Source organism: Dasypus novemcinctus, chromosome 23, assembly GCF_030445035.2.
Source record: "Dasypus novemcinctus isolate mDasNov1 chromosome 23, mDasNov1.1.hap2, whole genome shotgun sequence".
In the NCBI taxonomy this organism is placed as follows: domain Eukaryota; kingdom Metazoa; phylum Chordata; class Mammalia; order Cingulata; family Dasypodidae; genus Dasypus; species Dasypus novemcinctus.
The window spans coordinates 14,888,466-14,894,674 of NC_080695.1; the positions used below are offsets into that span (position 1 = coordinate 14,888,466).

The 6,209-nt window shown below is 45.6% G+C and overlaps 1 pseudogene; it reads left to right on the top strand.

Annotated features, from left to right (window-relative positions):
• Positions 1-1,304: 1,304 nt before the first annotated feature.
• On the top strand, positions 1,305-2,557 carry LOC111764113 (la-related protein 1B-like; annotated as a pseudogene).
• The last annotated feature ends 3,652 nt before the right edge of the window (positions 2,558-6,209 follow it).

The window sequence follows — 6,209 nt, forward strand, 5'->3', positions numbered from 1 at the left end:
CAAGGAAGAAACGAAATGCTGACTAAAACGGGAGAGACCCGGAGGGTTGGGGGGGGGACGGATATGATACACTCCCCAGCGGATTTTCTTCGTTGAAGGGCCTCCAGCATTGGAGTTCCGAGGCAACTTTGGTTCCCAGGGAGATGCATTTTTGCTCCTGGGGTCTCGGAGGCCGTCTAGGGACCCCAGGCTGGGTTTCTGCGCATGCGCAGCCTAGAGGCCTTTTGGTCAAGTGGGCCTGCCTGCAAAACCAGAGCAAAAGGGAGAGTTACAGGGGAGAGGCGTTGCTGCCAACGGGTGTGGGGCGGCTTCATTACCCTCAAACCAAGTTGTACCAAAGAAGGTAAAGAAAAGCCTATATATATATATCCCTATGTATATGTAGGAGCAATTTACAATGAATAAGAATTGCGAATATGCAGAAATAGGATAGTATTTTGTTATGAAAAATGGTAGGAAGTACAAGGAGAAATAGAAATACTCTAGTAGAGTAGACTTTAATTCACCTCGCTCAGTCCGTGGAAAAGTAAAGGGCAGTTCAGTAACAGCGAGTGTGCCGTCCAGGGCAGGGAGGGACAGCCAGGGTGGCCAAGGTGGCCAGGGTGGCCAGGTCGGCAGCTGGGCCGGGCTCTCGGCTTCTTTACCCTGGGCCACAGCTGCTCGGTGTCCTGGCAGAGAGATGGGCAGCCGGTTGCCCCCTGGCTAGGGAGAGGCGACAGTATCTGCTCACGCCCCGGTGCCCACCATGCACCCTTGTGGGGAGCCGCCATGGGGGCTGCTAAGCCCCATCCCGACACAGGGGGCCAGGAGGCGGCAAGGGAGCAGAGGGCCCTGGGGGTGTGGGGACAGCTGGGGCTGTGACACAGTGTGGCCCAGGCGTCTGTGCCCACGAGGCCCCTGGCTCTGCACCTGGCGCCCAGGGCGCACAGGCCCAGAGGAAGGGGCAGAGGGCACCCCAAGGAGGCCGCAGCCCCAGGAAAACCCCCGGTCCAAGGAACCTCCCCAGCCCCTGTTCGCCCTCTGGGGCTGGGGCATCGCAGGCCTGCTGGAAACCCTGGTGGCAGAGCTCGGTTCCCCCAAGACTGTAAAAGCAGGAAAACACACACAAAGAAATCCAGCAAGGCTAGTGATTTCAGCGATAGGGCAATTTGGCCAACACCAAGCCGATTAGTAAGCACTGGATGTCAGTGTTGGCAGCCAAGGAAATAAGAAGCCCCAAAATGGAAAAGACAGAGAAGGTTGAAAAGAGAATCAACAGTGACAGCAAAGAAAACCGGGACACAAAATTATAATAGATGGTGAACATGTCAGTGAAGATGAAGCTCAGTCAAGTCATCAAGGAAAGAGAGCTGGTAAACACTAGTGGGTACCCCTCCACCTAGAGTGGGGGTCATAACCAGGGGTCCGTGAGCTTGAATTGAAATTCAAAAAAAACATTCTTGTGGGGACGTGTTGGCACGGGTGTGAGATATTAAACAATTCACAGTAGAGTGTGGACTTAGTAAGGGGTCTGTGGTTTTCACCTGACTGGCAAAGGGTCCATGGGACAAAGAAGGTCAAGAACCCTGCCCTAGAGGATGTAGGTCAGGAGGTCAGGAGAGCCAGGGACCTGTTACAGCTCAAGATGCCAGCTTGAAACAGACAGATCAGCACATAAGAGGCGAAATGGCACAGGAAGTTGGAGGCGAGACAGAAAAGGGAGAGGATCAAGGCCAAGTGTCCAGTGTGAGAAGTGAGGATGTTCTATCCCAGGCTCCTTTAGAAGCCGAGGATGGGAAAGAGGAGGCAGAGGAATCCTCGCTCGAACTTTCATTATTCATATGGTTTTAGAGAGCGGGGTGAAAGGACTGATCAAGCATTTCCAGCAAAACTCAACACCAGGATGGAGTCCCTCCATGATGAGGTACAGGTGTGTACAGGCGTATCCTGTGGAAGAAGCGGTGCTTCGAGAGTATATTAAGCGCCAAATCGAATATTACTTTGGTATAGAAAATGTGGAACGAGAGTTCTTTCTCAGGAGAAAGATGATGAACAAGTTTCTTGCCTATTTCCCTCCGCTGGTTTCCACACGGCAGAAGAGGCACTGAAAGATAGCACCAGAGTGGAAATTATGGGTGAGATGAGAGAAAAAGATAGAACCAGAAAAATGGCCAATTCCTGGCCCTCCTCAAACAGACTTCTCTCAATCAACTGCCCATGCAATCCCTGTGCGGGGCCAAGCCTTGGGCTCACGTACGGTCACCGTGATGCTCTACCGATGCTCTTGGATGTCACTTGACTGGAATATGCAGTGGAATGGGTGATCACTGAAATGTCAATGTAAATAGTGGAACAAGTCGTGCTGCAGCTATGAAAGCAACCAGGACTGTCTTCTGGGCAAGGGTGTCTACTCCAACTCCTTGTGGAGGAAGTTAGGCCAGCACTAGAGTGGTGAGAACTGCCTCTGTGATGGTGGTGACAGGCACTGCTGCTGTTTTTATAGGAGCTGCCCATTTGTGTGTAATGGGCCTGGGCTACGTGGGCTACTTTTATTCATGATGGGAAAGTTAAATATCATTCTGGAAACACTGCAAGATTCTGTCTTTTGCTTCCAGACTTGTATACATCAAGAATGCAGAAATAGGCTTGAGTGGCATTTCCCAAATTGTCAGGTCCTTTGCTATTTGATTTGCCCTTCGGTATTGTGTGCATTGCATAGCTTGCATATTGTCATAATGTTTTACTTTACTCTTCAAAATGTATTTTTGATACATCAGTGTACAAGAGGTGCCCATCAATAAAGCATTGATGATTGACTCTCTCCCAGATATTTTTTTCTCGTTTTTCTTTGTCAGTCTTCCTTGCCTCTCTAGTCTAAGCAAACAACTTGGGTAGGTTTTAAAAGTTGAAGAAGATTAATATGAACTAAATACAAATAATACACATGGAATTAAAACCTAGAGTATAGGTTATTAGGAGATAAGAGGAGGGTTGAGAAGAACTACAGATGCTTAATGTATGTAGAAGTTTTAATTAACTTGACTGTAAAAGTGTGGAGATGAATACAGTTGATGTTAACACATTACAGTGAGTAACAGCTGGTTTATAAATGGGTTTGTGGCTGAAAAAGGTAGTCTGGGGAAGTAAATGTCCATAGAAAGAAAGCTAAGAATAATCTAGTGACTGAATAACACAGTGAACCCAGAGGCGGTTAAGAATTGTGGTTAAGGGTATGAATGAAAAGGAGTCCTTCTGTGAGCTAGAGCAGATGTACATCACTATTGCAGGGTCATGGGAATTTGGAGAAGCATGGAAAACAACAATTGATGTGACCTATAGACAGTGGTTAATAGCAATATTATAATATTCTTGCATCAATGCCAAAGCTGTACTGTGTTGATAATGGAGGTGTATGGAATAGTGTGCCAAATGTATGCTATGGACCATGATTGGTGGTAATAGTCCGATGGTATTGTCTCATAATCTGTAACAAATGGTTCCACCAGGGTGTGGAGTTGTATGGGAAATCTGCACATCTGTATGATTGTTTTGCAAGTCACAATATCTGTAACAATAATATTTTTTAAAAAAACAGTTTGTGTTGGGAGAAAAATACACCAAATGTAGGGTAAGGACTATAGTTAGTAGTAATATTTTGACGATGCTCTTGCATAGTGTGTAACAAATGTTTCACAACAATGCAAAGAGTTGGTGGAGGGGTGATGTATGAGACTCCAGTGTGATGTTATGTATGTTTATTTTATAAGTTCACAATCTTTACTATATACTTATTGTTTATGTGTGTTCATGTATGAATGATATACTTCAATAAAAAATTTTAAAAAGTTGAAGAAGAGCTGCAACTTTTTTTTTAGGGCTTTTTGTTGTTGTTTTAATAATGGCTCATTATACAAGTTAGATTTATTAACTGTGTAAACTTAGGGTCCAAGATGACATTTTTATCCTGCTTATGAACATGTATTTATTTCATAAGTTATATACAATGGAAAATTCTTTTCCACAGGACTCTGAAGATAGGTTAATGAAGTTGGTGATGCCTGTCCATTAACCATTTATGCATTATTAATAAAATTATAAGCATAAAAAATCAGTTATAGAAGAGTTAAATGTCATAATGTGTTAAAGGTAATTTACACACATATGTGTGCATATATGGGTGTGTGTTCTGAAAAGAAATGCTACAGTATCTTTCCAAATGCTCATAGAGCATTACAACAATTGTACATCAGAACACCTCTATTTTGGAATTAAAGGTTCAAATATTATTAACATAATTAAGGTTTGCAGTAGTGCTCATCAAAGGATTAGGCCAATTTGCTTCACAACTAGCAATATACATGAAAGCTTGCATGTTCTATCACCTTCCCACCAGCTTTAGGAATTATAGTTCAAAAATGTTTTCTGATGATGGGGAGCAGATGTGGCTCAAGTCATTGAGCTCCCACCTCTCACATGGGAGGTCCTGGGTTCAGTCCCCAGTGCCTCCTAAAAACAAAATAAAAACAAAAAAACAAACATTTAGCAAACAAATGAAAACATCATCTCAGAGGCGCCCATGTGGCTCAGTGGTTGAGTGCCAGCTTCCCATGCTTGAGGTCTTGGGTTCAATTCCTAGCCCTCGTATCTTAAAAAAAAAAAAATGCTGATTTGATGGGTAGTGGCTTAAACTAGACATAAGTTTATTTCTCTATCATATAAAATAAGTTTAGAGCTGGTGGCAGCTACTCAGAAGCAGGATTCTTCAAACAGCTTCTGCCTTCATGGCTCATGGTCCAAAATGTGTTTTCCTGGAAATCCTACCCAGCAACTTTGGCTTATATCTCATGGGGCACCCCTAACTATAGCAATAGCAAATACTTGGAAATGTAGTGCATTAATTAACTAAAATGAACAAAATCAGAGTTCCTTTATTAAGGAAAAAGGGAAGGATGTGCATTGGGTAGACAAGTAGCATTTTCTGACCCAGTGGGGAAAAAATGGTATTTATTTTCTGTTTTATTGAGAATTTCTTTTATACCTAGACTGAACATTCACAGGCTTTGAATTATCTTTTCTGAATAGTCTGTTCATGCCCTTGCCAAGTTTATATATCAGTGCACTTAGAATTATCTTAAAATTTGTGTGGGCTATCAACATAATTTTTGCAGGATATTTTCCTGATGTGATATTTTCTCTTTTTTTTTCTCTGCGTTAGAGAGAGGGGTACCAGGAAGAGATTCACATTGATTTCTCCTAGGACAGCCTGAAAGCCTCCCTTCTCTGGGAGCAATGGCAAGGCTTTGGGGCTCCCCGGAGCACTGAGGCTAGCCTCTCTTATGGTGTGGCAGGTGGAACTCCGATGGCTGGGTCATGTTCTCAGGACTTCCGTCCTTGAAGACCCATGTAGACCCAAGAATTAGGACATCTCAAATCCTGCAGGGACCTCAAGAACCAAATGTTGGCAGCAGGTCTTTTGGAGGACCTTAAACCAGAAGCTACCAAAGTCCTGGACAGGGCCTGGGGAAGGGAAGGCTACCAGGGCACGGGCTGTGGGTGGTAGCTGCCTGAATCAGTCCTGGGTTATGGGGCTGCATATGCACCCCGGAAGTGGTTGTGCACGGGACAGAGAGGAGTTGTGCCCGAGCCAGGGGCAGGATGTGCGATGTAGGACACCTCCGGCCCTCTTCCTTGAAGAGGCCACTATCGACTCTGGGAGCTGTTTTGGGAAAGAGAGCAAACCCTGCTGTCAGCCTAATGAACAGGGTGTCCTTTTCCCACCCACTTGCCCCACTCTACCCCTCCCCATTCTTGCACATTTCACTAGACAAGGTCCTGGGTCAAGCAATGGGGGGTGGGAGCGAGTAAGAGGCTCAGGCATCACAGTTCTCGCTGGGCCTGGTGGAGAGGGGCTGGGGCCCCTGAGTTGCCGAGAGGACATGGCGCGGTTGCCATCCTGCTGTGCTATTTCTCCCAGCCAGGAGGAGAGGACATCTTGAGACCCACAGTGGTTTCGGGATGGGTGCTCCCCGGCCCTAATTAGCATGTAACTCAGTGCTCAGGGGGCTACCGGCCATAGCCCTCCTCGTTGTAGATTTTTTTTTATAGAGTTTGCCGTTTCTGTAGTGTTTGGCTCTGGGCCCTCCCTGAGGCCGACTTATTGAATGTGTCTCTGATCCAGTAGCTGTGCGCACTACCACTGGGAGAGCGTTCTTGGCAGGTTTTGTCCGTAG